Source organism: Phalangium opilio, unplaced genomic scaffold (genome assembly GCF_054372755.1).
Source record: "Phalangium opilio isolate 3A_F unplaced genomic scaffold, DU_Popi_V2 ptg000021l_1, whole genome shotgun sequence".
Taxonomy (NCBI): domain Eukaryota; kingdom Metazoa; phylum Arthropoda; class Arachnida; order Opiliones; family Phalangiidae; genus Phalangium; species Phalangium opilio.
In genome coordinates, this window is record NW_028324153.1 from 2,867,070 (window position 1) to 2,884,461 (window position 17,392).

The window sequence follows — 17,392 nt, forward strand, 5'->3', positions numbered from 1 at the left end:
TGGGGAACTCGGGTTTGAACCAAGGACCTCTCGATCTGCAGTCGAATGCTCTACCGCTGAGCTATTCCCCCTTGTTCATAGCCGTAATGTCGATTTAACAAAAATTAACGGAATGATCCGTGCTGTTACAGGGAGAACACGGGTTTGAACCAAGGACCTCTTGATTTGCAGTCGAATGCGAGCTATTCCCCCTTGTTCATAACCGTAATGTCGCATTAACTAAAATAAACGAAATGATCCGTGCTGTTACAGTGGGAACTCGGGTTTGAACCAAGGACCTCTCGATCTGCAGTCGAATACTCTACCACTGATTTATTTCCCTTTGTTCATAGTCGTAATGTCGATTTAGCTAAAATATACGGAATGATCCGTGCTGTTACAGGGAGAACTCGGGTTTGAACCAAGTTCCTCTCGATCTGCAGTCGAAAGCTCTACCGCTGAGCTATTCCCCCTTGTTCTTAGCCGTAATGTCGATTTAACTAAAATAAACGGAATGATCCGTGCTGTTACAGGGGGAACTCGGGTTTGAACCAAGTACCTCTCGATCTGCAGTCGAATGCTCTACCACTGAGCTGTTCCCCCGCGTTGGTAACCGTAATGTCGATTTAACTAAAATAAACGAAATGATCCGTGCTGTTACAGGGGGAACTCGGGTTTGAACCAAGGACCTCTTGATCTGCAGTCGAATGCGAGCTATTCACCCTTGTTCATAACCGTAATGTCGATTTAACTAAAATAAACGGAATGATCCGTGCTGTTACAGTGGGAACTCGGGTTTGAACGAAGGACCTCTCGATCTGCAGTCGAATGCTCTACCACTGAGCTATTTCCCTTTGTTCATAGCCGTAATGTCGATTTAACTAAAATAAACGGAAGGATCCGTGCTGTTACAGGGAGAGCACGGGTTTGAACCAAGGACCTCTCGATCTGCAGTCGAATGCTCTACCACTGAGCTATTCCCCCTAGTTCAAGGCCGTAATGTCGATTTAACTAAAATAAAGGCAATGATCCGTGCTGTTACAGGGACAACTCGGGTTTGAACCAAGGACCTCTCGATCTGCAGTCGAATGCTCTACCATTGAGCTATTCCCCTTTGTTCCTCGCCCTAATGTCGATTTAACTAAAATAAAAGGAATGATCCGTGCTGTTACATGGGGAACTCGGGTTTGAACCAAGGACCTCTCGATCTGCAGTCGAATGCTCTACCGCTGAGCTATTCCCCCTTGTTCATAGCCGTAATGTCGATTTAACAAAAATTAACGGAATGATCCGTGCTGTTACAGGGAGAACACGGGTTTGAACCAAGGACCTCTTGATTTGCAGTCGAATGCGAGCTATTCCCCCTTGTTCATAACCGTAATGTCGCATTAACTAAAATAAACGAAATGATCCGTGCTGTTACAGTGGGAACTCGGGTTTGAACCAAGGACCTCTCGATCTGCAGTCGAATACTCTACCACTGATTTATTTCCCTTTGTTCATAGTCGTAATGTCGATTTAGCTAAAATAAACGGAATGATCCGTGCTGTTACAGGGAGAACTCGGGTTTGAACCAAGTTCCTCTCGATCTGCAGTCGAAAGCTCTACCGCTGAGCTATTCCCCCTTGTTCTTAGCCGTAATGTCGATTTAACTAAAATAAACGGAATGATCCGTGCTGTTACAGGGGGAACTCGGGTTTGAACCAAGTACCTCTCGATCTGCAGTCGAATGCTCTACCACTGAGCTGTTCCCCCGCGTTGGTAACCGTAATGTCGATTTAACTAAAATAAACGAAATGATCCGTGCTGTTACAGGGGGAACTCGGGTTTGAACCAAGGACCTCTTGATCTGCAGTCGAATGCGAGCTATTCACCCTTGTTCATAACCGTAATGTCGATTTAACTAAAATAAACGGAATGATCCGTGCTGTTACAGTGGGAACTCGGGTTTGAACCAAGGACCTCTCGATCTGCAGTCGAATGCTCTACCACTGAGCTATTTCCCTTTGTTCATAGCCGTAATGTCGATTTAACTAAAATAAACGGAAGGATCCGTGCTGTTACAGGGAGAGCACGGGTTTGAACCAAGGACCTCTCGATCTGCAGTCGAATGCTCTACCACTGAGCTATTCCCCCTAGTTCAAGGCCGTAATGTCGATTTAACTAAAATAAAGGCAATGATCCGTGCTGTTACAGGGACAACTCGGGTTTGAACCAAGGACCTCTCGATCTGCAGTCGAATGCTCTACCACTGAGCTATTCCCCTTTGTTCCTCGCCCTAATGTCGATTTAACTAAAATAAAAGGAATGATCCGTGCTGTTACAGGGGGCACTCGGGTTTGAACCAAGGACCTCTCGATCTGCAGTCGAATGCTCTACCGCTGAGCTATTCCCCCTTGTTCATAGCCGTAATGTCGATATAACTAAAATTAACGGAATGATCCGTGCTGTTACAGGGAGAACACGGGTTTGAACCAAGGACCTCTTGATCTGCAGTCGAATGCGAGCTATTCCCCCTTGTTCATAACCGTAATGTCGCATTAACTAAAATAAACGGAATGATCCGTGCTGTTACAGTGGGAACTCGGGTTTGAACCAAGGACCTCTCGATCTGCAGTCGAATGCTCTACCGCTGAGCTATTCCCCCTTGTTCATAGCCGTAATGTCGATATAACTAAAATTAACGGAATGATCCGTGCTGTTACAGGGAGAACACGGGTTTGAACCAAGGACCTCTTGATCTGCAGTCGAATGCGAGCTATTCCCCCTTGTTCATAACCGTAATGTCGCATTAACTAAAATAAACGAAATGATCCGTGCTGTTACAGTGGGAACTCGGGTTTGAACCAAGTTCCTCTCGATCTGCAGTCGAAAGCTCTACCGCTGAGCTATTCCCCCTTGTTCTTAGCCGTAATGTCGATTTAACTAAAATAAACGGAATGATCCGTGCTGTTACAGGGGGAACTCGGGTTTGAACCAAGTACCTCTCGATCTGCAGTCGAATGCTCTACCACTGAGCTGTTCCCCCGCGTTCGTAACCGTAATGTCGATTTAACTAAAATAAACGAAATGATCCGTGCTGATACAGGGGGAACTCGGGTTTGAACCAAGGACCTCTTGATCTGCAGTCGAATGCGAGCTATTCACCCTTGTTCATAACCGTAATGTCGATTTAACTAAAATAAACGGAATGATCCGTGCTGTTACAGTGGGAACTCGGGTTTGAACCAAGGACCTCTCGATCTGCAGTCGAATGCTCTACCACTAAGCTATTTCCCTTTGTTCATAGCCGTAATGTCGATTTAACTAAAATAAACGGAAGGATCCGTGCTGTTACAGGGAGAGCACGGGTTTGAACCAAGTACCTCTTGATCTGCAGTCGAATGCTCTACCACTGAGCTATTCCCCCTTGTTCTTAACCGTAATGTCGATTTAACTAAAATAAACGGAATGATCCGTGCTGTTACAGGGAGAACACGGGTTTGAACCAAGGACCTCTCAATCTGCAGTAGAATGCTCTACCACTGTGCTATTCCCCCTAGTTAGGGCCGTAATGTCGATTTAACTAAAATGAAGGCAATGATCCGTGCTGTTACAGGGAGAACTCGGGTTTGAACCAAGGACCTCTCGATCTGCAGTCGAATGCTCTACCACTGAGCTATTCCCCTTTGTTCCTCGCCCTAATGTCGATTTAACTAAAATAAAAGGAATGATCCGTGCTGTTACAGGGGGCACTCGGGTTTGAACCAAGGACCTCTCGATCTGCAGTCGAATGCTCTACCGCTGAGCTATTCCCCCTTGTTCATAGCCGTAATGTCGATTTAACTAAAATTAACGGAATGATCCGTGCTGTTACAGGGAGAACACGGGTTTGAACCAAGGACCTCTTGATCTGCAGTCGAATGCGAGCTATTCCCCCTTGTTCATAACCGTAATGTCGCATTAACTAAAATAAACGGAATGATCCGTGCTGTTACAGGGAGAGCACGGGTTTGAACCAAGTACCTCTCGATCTGCAGTCGAATGCTCTACCGCTGAGCTATTCCCCCTTGTTCATAGCCGTAATGTCGATTTAACAAAAATTAACGGAATGATCCGTGCTGTTACAGGGAGAACACGGGTTTGAACCAAGGACCTCTTGATTTGCAGTCGAATGCGAGCTATTCCCCCTTGTTCATAACCGTAATGTCGCATAAACTAAAATAAACGAAATGATCCGTGCTGTTACAGTGGGAACTCGGGTTTGAACCAAGGACCTCTCGATCTGCAGTCGAATACTCTACCACTGATTTATTTCCCTTTGTTCATAGTCGTAATGTCGATTTAGCTAAAATAAACGGAATGATCCGTGCTGTTACAGGGAGAACTCGGGTTTGAGCCAAGTTCCTCTCGATCTGCAGTCGAAAGCTCTACCGCTGAGCTATTCCCCCTTGTTCTTAGCCGTAATGTCGATTTAACTAAAATAAACGGAATGATCCGTGCTGTTACAGGGGGAACTCGGGTTTGGACCAAGTACCTCTCGATCTGCAGTCGAATGCTCTACCACTGAGCTATTCCCCCGCGTTCGTAACCGTAATGTCGATTTAACTAAAATAAACGAAATGATCCGTGCTGTTACAGGGAGAACACGGGTTTGAACCAAGGACCTCTCGATCTGCAGTCGAATGCTCTACCATTGAGCTATTCCCCTTTGTTCCTCGCCCTAATGTCGATTGAACTAAAATAAAAGGAATGATCCGTGCTGTTACATGGGGAACTCGGGTTTGAACCAAGGACCTCTCGATCTGCAGTCGAATGCTCTACCGCTGAGCTATTCCCCCTTGTTCATAGCCGTAATGTCGATTTAACAAAAATTAACGGAATGATCCGTGCTGTTACAGGGAGAACACGGGTTTGAACCAAGGACCTCTTGATTTGCAGTCGAATGCGAGCTATTCCCCCTTGTTCATAACCGTAATGTCGCATTAACTAAAATAAACGAAATGATCCGTGCTGTTACAGTGGGAACTCGGGTTTGAACCAAGGACCTCTCGATCTGCAGTCGAATACTCTACCACTGATTTATTTCCCTTTGTTCATAGTCGTAATGTCGATTTAGCTAAAATAAACGGAATGATCCGTGCTGTTACAGGGAGAACTCGGGTTTGAACCAAGTTCCTCTCGATCTGCAGTCGAAAGCTCTACCGCTGAGCTATTCCCCCTTGTTCTTAGCCGTAATGTCGATTTAACTAAAATAAACGGAATGATCCGTGCTGTTACAGGGGGAACTCGGGTTTGAACCAAGTACCTCTCGATCTGCAGTCGAATGCTCTACCACTGAGCTGTTCCCCCGCGTTGGTAACCGTAATGTCGATTTAACTAAAATAAACGAAATGATCCGTGCTGTTACAGGGGGAACTCGGGTTTGAACCAAGGACCTCTTGATCTGCAGTCGAATGCGAGCTATTCACCCTTGTTCATAACCGTAATGTCGATTTAACTAAAATAAACGGAATGATCCGTGCTGTTACAGTGGGAACTCGGGTTTGAACCAAGGACCTCTCGATCTGCAGTCGAATGCTCTACCACTGAGCTATTTCCCTTTGTTCATAGCCGTAATGTCGATTTAACTAAAATAAACGGAAGGATCCGTGCTGTTACAGGGAGAGCACGGGTTTGAACTAAGTACCTCTTGATCTGCAGTCGAATGCTCTACCACTGAGCTATTCCCCCTTGTTCTTAGCCGTAATGTCGATTTAACTAAAATAAACGGAATGATCCGTGCTGTTACAGTGAGAACACGGGTTTGAACCAAGGACCTCTCGATCTGCAGTCGAATGCTCTACCACTGAGCTATTCCCCCTAGTTCAAGGCCGTAATGTCGATTTAACTAAAATAAAGGCAATGATCCGTGCTGTTACAGGTACAACTCGGGTTTGAACCAAGGACCTCTCGATCTGCAGTCGAATGCTCTACCACTGAGCTATTCCCCTTTGTTCCTCGCCCTAATGTCGATTTAACTAAAATAAAAGGAATGATCCGTGCTGTTACAGGGGGCACTCGGGTTTGAACCAAGGACCTCTCGATCTGCAGTCGAATGCGAGCTATTCCCCCTTGTTCATAACCGTAATGTCGCATTAACTAAAATAAACGGAATGATCCGTGCTGTTACAGTGGGAACTCGGGTTTGAACCAAGGACCTCTCGATCTGCAGTCGAATACTCTACCACTGATTTATTTCCCTTTGTTCATAGTCGTAATGTCGATTTAGCTAAAATAAACGGAATGATCCGTGCTGTTACAGGGAGAACTCGGGTTTGAGCCAAGTTCCTCTCGATCTGCAGTCGAAAGCTCTACCACTGAGCTATTCCCCCGCGTTCGTAACCGTAATGTCGATTTAACTAAAATAAACGAAATGATCCGTGCTGTTACAGGGAGAACACGGGTTTGAACCAAGGACCTCTCGATCTGCAGTCGAATGCTCTACCATTGAGCTATTCCCCTTTGTTCCTCGCCCTAATGTCGATTTAACTAAAATAAAAGGAATGATCCGTGCTGTTACATGGGGAACTCGGGTTTGAACCAAGGACCTCTCGATCTGCAGTCGAATGCTCTACCGCTGAGCTATTCCCCCTTGTTCATAGCCGTAATGTCGATTTAACAAAAATTAACGGAATGATCCGTGCTGTTACAGGGAGAACACGGGTTTGAACCAAGGACCTCTTGATTTGCAGTCGAATGCGAGCTATTCCCCCTTGTTCATAACCGTAATGTCTCATTAACTAAAATAAACGAAATGATCCGTGCTGTTACAGTGGGAACTCGGGTTTGAACCAAGGACCTCTCGATCTGCAGTCGAATACTCTACCACTGATTTATTTCCCTTTGTTCATAGTCGTAATGTCGATTTAGCTAAAATAAACGAAATGATCCGTGCTGTTACAGTGGGAACTCGGGTTTGAACCAAGGACCTCTCGATCTGCAGTCGAAAGCTCTACCGCTGAGCTATTCCCCCTTGTTCTTAGCCGTAATGTCGATTTAACTAAAATAAACGGAATGATCCGTGCTGTTACAGGGGGAACTCGGGTTTGAACCAAGTACCTCTCGATCTGCAGTCGAATGCTCTACCACTGAGCTGTTCCCCCGCGTTGGTAACCGTAATGTCGATTTAACTAAAATAAACGAAATGATCCGTGCTGTTACAGGGGGAACTCGGGTTTGAACCAAGGACCTCTTGATCTGCAGTCGAATGCGAGCTATTCACCCTTGTTCATAACCGTAATGTCGATTTAACTAAAATAAACGGAATGATCCGTGCTGTTACAGTGGGAACTCGGGTTTGAACCAAGGACCTCTCGATCTGCAGTCGAATGCTCTACCACTGAGCTATTTCCCTTTGTTCATAGCCGTAATGTCGATTTAACTAAAATAAACGGAAGGATCCGTGCTGTTACAGGGAGAGCACGGGTTTGAACCAAGTACCTCTTGATCGGCAGTCGAATGCTCTACCACTGAGCTATTCCCCCTTGTTCTTAGCCGTAATGTCGATTTAACTTAAATAAACGGAATGATCCGTGCTGTTACAGGGAGAACACGGGTTTGAACCAAGGACCTCTCAATCTGCAGTAGAATGCTCTACCACTGTGCTATTCCCCCTAGTTAGGGCCGTAATGTCGATTTAACTAAAATGAAAGCAATGATCCGTGCTGTTACAGGGAGAACTCGGGTTTGAACCAAGGACCTCTCGATCTGCAGTCGAATGCTCTACCACTGAGCTATTCCCCCTTGTTCTTAGCCGTAATGTCGATTTAACTAAAATAAACGGATTGATCCGTGCTGTTACAGGGAGAACACGGGTTTGAACCAAGGACCTCTCGATCTGCAGTCGAATGCTCTACCATTGAGCTATTCCCCTTTGTTCCTCGCCCTAATGTCGATTTAACTAAAATAAAAGGAATGATCCGTGCTGTTACATGGGGAACTCGGGTTTGAACCAAGGACCTCTCGATCTGCAGTCGAATGCTCTACCGCTGAGCTATTCCCCCTTGTTCATAGCCGTAATGTCGATTTAACAAAAATTAACGGAATGATCCGTGCTGTTACAGGGAGAACACGGGTTTGAACCTAGGACCTCTTGATTTGCAGTCGAATGCGAGCTATTCCCCCTTGTTCATAACCGTAATGTCGCATTAACTAAAATAAACGAAATGATCCGTGCTGTTACAGGGGGAACTCGGGTTTGAACCAAGGACCTCTCGATCTGCAGTCGAACACTCTACCACTGATTTATTTCCCTTTGTTCATAGCCGTAATGTCGATTTAGCAAAAATAAACGGAATGATCCGTGCTGTTACATGGGGAACTCGGGTTTGAACCAAGGACCTCTCGATCTGCAGTCGAATGCTCTACCATTGAGCTATTCCCCTTTGTTCCTCGCCCTAATGTCGATTTAACTAAAATAAAAGGAATGATCCGTGCTGTTACATGGGGAACTCGGGTTTGAACCAAGGACCTCTCGATCTGCAGTCGAATGCTCTACCGCTGAGCTATTCCCCCTTGTTCATAGCCGTAATGTCGATTTAACAAAAATTAACGGAATGATCCGTGCTGTTACAGGGAGAACACGGGTTTGAACCAAGGACCTCTCGATCTGCAGTCGAATGCTCTACCATTGAGCTATTCCCCTTTGTTCCTCGCCCTAATGTCGATTTAACTAAAATAAAAGGAATGATCCGTGCTGTTACATGGGGAACTCGGGTTTGAACCAAGGACCTCTCGATCTGCAGTCGAATGCTCTACCGCTGAGCTATTCCCCCTTGTTCATAGCCGTAATGTCGATTTAACAAAAATTAACGGAATGATCCGTGCTGTTACAGGGAGAACACGGGTTTGAACCAAGGACCTCTTGATTTGCAGTCGAATGCGAGCTATTCCCCCTTGTTCATAACCGTAATGTCGCATTAACTAAAATAAACGAAATGATCTGTGCTGTTACAGTGGGAACTCGGGTTTGAACCAAGGACCTCTCGATCTGCAGTCGAATACTCTACCACTGATTTATTTCCCTTTGTTCATAGTCGTAATGTCGATTTAGCTAAAATAAACGGAATGATCCGTGCTGTTACAGGGAGAACTCGGGTTTGAACCAAGTTCCTCTCGATCTGCAGTCGAAAGCTCTACCGCTGAGCTATTCCCCCTTGTTCTTAGCCGTAATGTCGATTTAACTAAAATAAACGGAATGATCCGTGCTGTTACAGGGGGAACTCGGGTTTGAACCAAGTACCTCTCGATCTGCAGTCGAATGCTCTACCACTGAGCTATTCCCCCGCGTTCGTAACCGTAATGTCGATTTAACTAAAATAAACGAAATGATCCGTGCTGTTACATGGGGAACTCGGGTTTGAACCAAGTACCTCTCGATCTGCAGTCGAATGCTCTACCACTGAGCTATTCCCCCGCGTTCGTAACCGTAATGTCGATTTAACCAAAATAAACGAAATGATCCGTGCTGTTACAGGGGGAACTCGGGTTTGAACCAAGGACCTCTTGATCTGCAGTCGAATGCGAGCTATTCCCCCTTGTTCATAACCGTAATGTCGATTTAACTAAAATAAACGGAATGATCCGTGCTGGTACAGTGGGAACTCAGGTTTGAACCAAGGACCTCTCGATCTGCAGTCGAATGCTCTACCACTGAGCTATTTCCCTTTGTTCGTAGCCGTAATGTCGATTTAACTAAATTAAACGGAATGATCCGTGCTGTTACAGGGAGAGCACGGGTTTGAACCAAGTACCTCTTGATCTGCAGTCGAATGCTCTACCACTGAGCTATTCCCCCTTGTTCTTAGCCGTAATGTCGATTTAACTAAAATAAACGGAATGATCCGTGCTGTTACAGTGGGAACTCGGGTTTGAACCAAGGACCTCTCGATCTGCAGTCGAATACTCTACCACTGATTTATTTCCCTTTGTTCATAGTCGTAATGTCGATTTAGCTAAAATGAAGGCAATGATCCGTGCTGTTACAGGGAGAACTCGGGTTTGAACCAAGGACCTCTCGATCTGCAGTCGAATGCTCTACCACTGAGCTATTCACCCTAGTTCAAGGCCGTAATGTCGATTTAACTAAAATAAAGGCAATGATCCGTGCTGTTACAGGGACAACTCGGGTTTGAACCAAGGACCTCTCGATCTGCAGCCGAATGCTCTACCACTGAGCTATTCCCCTTTGTTCCTCGCCCTAATGTCGATTTAACTAAAATAAAAGGAATGATCCGTTCTGTTACAGGGGGCACTCGGGTTTGAACAAAGGACCTCTCGATCTGCAGTCGAATGCTCTACCGCTGAGCTATTCCCCCTTGTTCATAGCCGTAATGTCGATTTAACTAAAATTAACGGAATGATCCGTGCTGTTACAGGGAGAACACGGGTTTGAACCAAGGACCTCTTGATCTGCAGTCGAATGCGAGCTATTCCCCCTTGTTCATAACCGTAATGTCGCATTAACTAAAATAAACGGAATGATCCGTGCTGTTACAGTGGGAACTCGGGTTTGAACCAAGGACCTCTCGATCTGCAGTCGAATGCTCTACCACTGAGCTATTTCCCTTTGTTCGTAGCCGTAATGTCGATTTAACTAAATTAAACGGAATGATCCGTGCTGTTACAGGGAGAGCACGGGTTTGAACCAAGTACCTCTTGATCTGCAGTCGAATGCTCTACCACTGAGCTATTCCCCCTTGTTCTTAGCCGTAATGTCGATTTAACTAAAATAATCGGAATGATCCGTGCTGTTACAGGGAGAACACGGGTTTGAACCAAGGACCTCTCAATCTGCAGTCGAATGCTCTACCATTGAGCTATTCCCCTTTGTTCCTCGCCCTAATGTCGATTTATTTAAAATAAAAGTAATGATCCGTGCTGTTACAGGGGGAACTCGGGTTTGAACCAAGGACCTCTCGATCTGCAGTCGAATGCTCTACCGCTGAGCTATTCCCCCTTGTTCATAGCCGTAATGTCGATTTAACAAAAATTAACGGAATGATCCTTGCTGTTACAGGGAGAACACGGGTTTGAACCAAGGACCTCTTGATTTGCAGTCGAATGCGAGCTATTCCCCCTTGTTCATAACCGTAATGTCGCATTAACTAAAATAAACGAAATGATCCGTGCTGTTACAGTGGGAACTCGGGTTTGAACCAAGGACCTCTCGATCTGCAGTCGAATACTCTACCACTGATTTATTTCCCTTTGTTCATAGTCGTAATGTCGATTTAGCTAAAATAAACGGAATGATCCGTGCTGTTACAGGGAGAACTCGGATTTGAACCAAGTTCCTCTCGATCTGCAGTCGAATGCTCTACCACTGAGCTATTCCCCCGCGTTCGTAACCGTAATGTCGATTTAACTAAAATAAACGAAATGATCCGTGCTGTTACAGGGGGAACTCGGGTTTGAACCAAGGACCTCTTGATCTGCAGTCGAATGCGAGCTATTCACCCTTGTTCATAACCGTAATGTCGATTTAACTAAAATAAACGGAATGATCCGTGCTGTTACAGGGGGCACTCGGGTTTGAACAAAGGACCTCTCGATCTGCAGTCGAATGCTCTACCACTGAGCTATTCCCCCTTGTTCTTAGCCGTAATGTCGATTTAACTAAAATAAACGGAATGATCCGTGCTGTTACAGGGAGAACACGGGTTTGAACCAAGGACCTCTCGATCTGCAGTCGAATGCTCTACCACTGAGCTATTCCCCCTAGTTCAAGGCCGTAATGTCGATTTAACTAAAATAAAGGCAATGATCCGTGCTGTTACAGGGACAACTCGGGTTTGAACCAAGGACCTCTCGATCTGCAGTCGAATGCTCTACCACAGAGCTATTCCCCTAGTTCAAGGCCGTAATGTCGATTTAACTAAAATAAAGGCAATGATCCGTGCTGTTACAGGGACAACTCGGGTTTGAACCAAGGACCTCTCGATCTGCAGTCGAATGCTCTACCACTGAGCTATTCCCCTTTGTTCCTCGCCCTAATGTCGATTTAACTAAAATAAAAGGAATGATCCGTGCTGTTACAGGGGGCACTCGGGTTTGAACCAAGGACCTCTCGATCTGCAGTCGAATGCTCTACCGCTGAGCTATTCCCCCTTATTCATAGCCGTAATGTCGATTTAACTAAAATTAACGGAATGATCCGTGCTGTTACAGGGAGAACACGGGTTTGAACCAACTACCTCTTGATTTGCAGTCGAATGCGAGCTATTCCCCCTTGTTCATAACCGTAATGTCGCATTAACTAAAATAAACGAAATGATCCGTGCTGTTACAGTGGGAACTCGGGTTTGAACCAAGGACCTCTCGATCTGCAGTCGAATACTCTACCACTGATTTATTTTCCTTTGTTCATAGTCGTAATGTCGATTTAGCTAAAATAAACGGAATGATCCGTGCTGTTACAGGGAGAACTCGGATTTGAACCAAGTTCCTCTCGATCTGCAGTCGAAAGCTCTACCGCTGAGCTATTCCCCCTTGTTCTTAGCCGTAATGTCGATTTAACTAAAATAAACGGAATGATCCGTGCTGTTACAGCGGGAACTCGGGTTTGAACCAAGTACCTCTCGATCTGCAGTCGAATGCGCTACCACTGAGCTATTCCCCCGCGTTCGTAACCGTAATGTCGATTTAACTAAAATAAACGAAATGATCCGTGCTGTTACAGGGGGAACTCGGGTTTGAACCAAGGACCTCTTGATCTGCAGTCGAATGCGAGCTATTCACCCTTGTTCATAACCGTAATGTCGATTTAACTAAAATAAACGGAAGGATCCGTGCTGTTACAGGGAGAGCACGGGTTTGAACCAAGTACCTCTTGATCTGCAGTCGAATGCTCTACCACTGAGCTATTCCCCCTTGTTCTTAGCCGTAATGTCGATTTAACTAAAATAAACGGAATGATCCGTGCTGTTACAGTGGGAACTCGGGTTTGAACCAAGGACCTCTCGATCTGCAGTCGAATACTCTACCACTGATTTATTTCCCTTTGTTCATAGTCGTAATGTCGATTTAGCTAAAATGAAGGCAATGATCCGTGCTGTTACAGGGAGAACTCGGGTTTGAACCAAGGACCTCTCGATCTGCAGTCGAATGCTCTACCACTGAGCTATTCCCCCTAGTTCAAGGCCGTAATGTCGATTTAACTAAAATAAAGGCAATGATCCGTGCTGTTACAGGGACAACTCGGGTTTGAACCAAGGACCTCTCGATCTGCAGTCGAATGCTCTACCACTGAGCTATTCCCCTTTGTTCCTCGCCCTAATGTCGATTTAACTAAAATAAAAGGAATGATCCGTTCTGTTACAGGGGGCACTCGGGTTTGAACAAAGGACCTCTTGATCTGCAGTCGAATGCGAGCTATTCACCCTTGTTCATAACCGTAATGTCGATTTAACTAAAATAAACGGAATGATCCGTGCTGTTACAGTGGGAACTCGGGTTTGAACCAAGGACCTCTCGATCTGCAGTCGAATGCTCTACCACTGAGCTATTCCCCCTTGTTCTTAGCCGTAATGTCGATTTAACTAAAATAAACGGAATGATCCGTGCTGTTACAGGGAGAACACGGGTTTGAACCAAGGACCTCTCGATCTGCAGTCGAATGCTCTACCACTGAGCTATTCCCCCTAGTTCAAGGCCGTAATGTCGATTTAACTAAAATAAAGGCAATGATCCGTGCTGTTACAGGGACAACTCGGGTTTGAACCAAGGACCTCTCGATCTGCAGTCGAATGCTCTACCACAGAGCTATTCCCCTAGTTCAAGGCCGTAATGTCGATTTAACTAAAATAAAGGCAATGATCCGTGCTGTTACAGGGACAACTCGGGTTTGAACCAAGGACCTCTCGATCTGCAGTCGAATGCTCTACCACTGAGCTATTCCCCTTTGTTCCTCGCCCTAATGTCGATTTAACTAAAATAAAAGGAATGATCCGTGCTGTTACAGGGGGCACTCGGGTTTGAACCAAGGACCTCTCGATCTGCAGTCGAATGCTCTACCGCTGAGCTATTCCCCCTTATTCATAGCCGTAATGTCGATTTAACTAAAATTAACGGAATGATCCGTGCTGTTACAGGGAGAACACGGGTTTGAACCAACTACCTCTTGATTTGCAGTCGAATGCGAGCTATTCCCCCTTGTTCATAACCGTAATGTCGCATTAACTAAAATAAACGAAATGATCCGTGCTGTTACAGTGGGAACTCGGGTTTGAACCAAGGACCTCTCGATCTGCAGTCGAATACTCTACCACTGATTTATTTTCCTTTGTTCATAGTCGTAATGTCGATTTAGCTAAAATAAACGGAATGATCCGTGCTGTTACAGGGAGAACTCGGATTTGAACCAAGTTCCTCTCGATCTGCAGTCGAAAGCTCTACCGCTGAGCTATTCCCCCTTGTTCTTAGCCGTAATGTCGATTTAACTAAAATAAACGGAATGATCCGTGCTGTTACAGCGGGAACTCGGGTTTGAACCAAGTACCTCTCGATCTGCAGTCGAATGCGCTACCACTGAGCTATTCCCCCGCGTTCGTAACCGTAATGTCGATTTAACTAAAATAAACGAAATGATCCGTGCTGTTACAGGGGGAACTCGGGTTTGAACCAAGGACCTCTTGATCTGCAGTCGAATGCGAGCTATTCACCCTTGTTCATAACCGTAATGTCGATTTAACTAAAATAAACGGAAGGATCCGTGCTGTTACAGGGAGAGCACGGGTTTGAACCAAGTACCTCTTGATCTGCAGTCGAATGCTCTACCACTGAGCTATTCCCCCTTGTTCTTAGCCGTAATGTCGATTTAACTAAAATAAACGGAATGATCCGTGCTGTTACAGTGGGAACTCGGGTTTGAACCAAGGACCTCTCGATCTGCAGTCGAATACTCTACCACTGATTTATTTCCCTTTGTTCATAGTCGTAATGTCGATTTAGCTAAAATGAAGGCAATGATCCGTGCTGTTACAGGGAGAACTCGGGTTTGAACCAAGGACCTCTCGATCTGCAGTCGAATGCTCTACCACTGAGCTATTCCCCCTAGTTCAAGGCCGTAATGTCGATTTAACTAAAATAAAGGCAATGATCCGTGCTGTTACAGGGACAACTCGGGTTTGAACCAAGGACCTCTCGATCTGCAGTCGAATGCTCTACCACTGAGCTATTCCCCTTTGTTCCTCGCCCTAATGTCGATTTAACTAAAATAAAAGGAATGATCCGTTCTGTTACAGGGGGCACTCGGGTTTGAACAAAGGACCTCTCGATCTGCAGTCGAATGCTCTACCGCTGAACTATTCCCCCTTGTTCATAGCCGTAATGTCGATTTAACTAAAATAAACGGAATGATCCGTGCTGTTACAGGGAGAACACGGGTTTGAACCAAGGACCTCTCGATCTGCAGTCGAATGCTCTACCACTGAGCTATTCCCCCTAGTTCAAGGCCGTAATGTCGATTTAACTAAAATAAAGGCAATGATCCGTGCTGTTACAGGGACAACTCGGGTTTGAACCAAGGACCTCTCGATCTGCAGTCGAATGCTCTACCACTGAGCTATTCCCCTTTGTTCCTCGCCCTAATGTCGATTTAACTAAAATAAAAGGAATGATCCGTTCTGTTACAGGGGGCACTCGGGTTTGAACAAAGGACCTCTCGATCTGCAGTCGAATGCTCTACCGCTGAGCTATTCCCCCTTGTTCTTAGCCGTAATGTCGATTTAACTAAAATAAACGGAATGATCCGTGCTGTTACAGGGAGAACACGGGTTTGAACCAAGGACCTCTCGATCTGCAGTCGAATGCTCTACCACTGAGCTATTCCCCCTAGTTCAAGGCCGTAATGTCGATTTAACTAAAATAAAGGCAATGATCCGTGCTGTTACAGGGACAACTCGGGTTTGAACCAAGGACCTCTCGATCTGCAGTCGAATGCTCTACCACAGAGCTATTCCCCTAGTTCAAGGCCGTAATGTCGATTTAACTAAAATAAAGGCAATGATCCGTGCTGTTACAGGGACAACTCGGGTTTGAACCAAGGACCTCTCGATCTGCAGTCGAATGCTCTACCACTGAGCTATTCCCCTTTGTTCCTCGCCCTAATGTCGATTTAACTAAAATAAAAGGAATGATCCGTGCTGTTACAGGGGGCACTCGGGTTTGAACCAAGGACCTCTCGATCTGCAGTCGAATGCTCTACCGCTGAGCTATTCCCCCTTATTCATAGCCGTAATGTCGATTTAACTAAAATTAACGGAATGATCCGTGCTGTTACAGGGAGAACACGGGTTTGAACCAACTACCTCTTGATTTGCAGTCGAATGCGAGCTATTCCCCCTTGTTCATAACCGTAATGTCGCATTAACTAAAATAAACGAAATGATCCGTGCTGTTACAGTGGGAACTCGGGTTTGAACCAAGGACCTCTCGATCTGCAGTCGAATACTCTACCACTGATTTATTTTCCTTTGTTCATAGTCGTAATGTCGATTTAGCTAAAATAAACGGAATGATCCGTGCTGTTACAGGGAGAACTCGGATTTGAACCAAGTTCCTCTCGATCTGCAGTCGAAAGCTCTACCGCTGAGCTATTCCCCCTTGTTCTTAGCCGTAATGTCGATTTAACTAAAATAAACGGAATGATCCGTGCTGTTACAGCGGGAACTCGGGTTTGAACCAAGTACCTCTCGATCTGCAGTCGAATGCGCTACCACTGAGCTATTCCCCCGCGTTCGTAACCGTAATGTCGATTTAACTAAAATAAACGAAATGATCCGTGCTGTTACAGGGGGAACTCGGGTTTGAACCAAGGACCTCTTGATCTGCAGTCGAATGCGAGCTATTCACCCTTGTTCATAACCGTAATGTCGATTTAACTAAAATAAACGGAAGGATCCGTGCTGTTACAGGGAGAGCACGGGTTTGAACCAAGTACCTCTTGATCTGCAGTCGAATGCTCTACCACTGAGCTATTCCCCCTTGTTCTTAGCCGTAATGTCGATTTAACTAAAATAAACGGAATGATCCGTGCTGTTACAGTGGGAACTCGGGTTTGAACCAAGGACCTCTCGATCTGCAGTCGAATACTCTACCACTGATTTATTTCCCTTTGTTCATAGTCGTAATGTCGATTTAGCTAAAATGAAGGCAATGATCCGTGCTGTTACAGGGAGAACTCGGGTTTGAACCAAGGACCTCTCGATCTGCAGTCGAATGCTCTACCACTGAGCTATTCCCCCTAGTTCAAGGCCGTAATGTCGATTTAACTAAAATAAAGGCAATGATCCGTGCTGTTACAGGGACAACTCGGGTTTGAACCAAGGACTTCTCGATCTGCAGTCGAATGCTCTACCACTGAGCTATTCCCCTTTGTTCCTCGCCCTAATGT

At 45.6% G+C, this 17,392-nt stretch overlaps 6 non-coding genes across 6 annotated transcripts; all 6 read right to left on the reverse strand.

Moving 5' to 3' along the window:
- Positions 1-7,671: 7,671 nt before the first annotated feature.
- On the reverse strand, positions 7,672-7,743 carry TRNAC-GCA (transfer RNA cysteine (anticodon GCA)). Its single transcript has one exon. It is a non-coding gene; the product is annotated as a tRNA-Cys (tRNA).
- Positions 7,744-9,213: 1,470 nt separating this feature from the next.
- TRNAC-GCA (transfer RNA cysteine (anticodon GCA)) lies at positions 9,214-9,285 on the reverse strand. Its single transcript has one exon. It is a non-coding gene; the product is annotated as a tRNA-Cys (tRNA).
- Positions 9,286-10,885: 1,600 nt separating this feature from the next.
- TRNAC-GCA (transfer RNA cysteine (anticodon GCA)) lies at positions 10,886-10,957 on the reverse strand. The gene has a single exon. It is a non-coding gene; the product is annotated as a tRNA-Cys (tRNA).
- Positions 10,958-13,058: 2,101 nt separating this feature from the next.
- On the reverse strand, positions 13,059-13,130 carry TRNAC-GCA (transfer RNA cysteine (anticodon GCA)). The gene has a single exon. It is a non-coding gene; the product is annotated as a tRNA-Cys (tRNA).
- A 1,850-nt stretch (positions 13,131-14,980) lies between these two features.
- Positions 14,981-15,052, reverse strand: TRNAC-GCA (transfer RNA cysteine (anticodon GCA)). Its single transcript has one exon. It is a non-coding gene; the product is annotated as a tRNA-Cys (tRNA).
- Positions 15,053-17,171: 2,119 nt separating this feature from the next.
- TRNAC-GCA (transfer RNA cysteine (anticodon GCA)) lies at positions 17,172-17,243 on the reverse strand. The gene has a single exon. It is a non-coding gene; the product is annotated as a tRNA-Cys (tRNA).
- Positions 17,244-17,392: the final 149 nt, after the last annotated feature.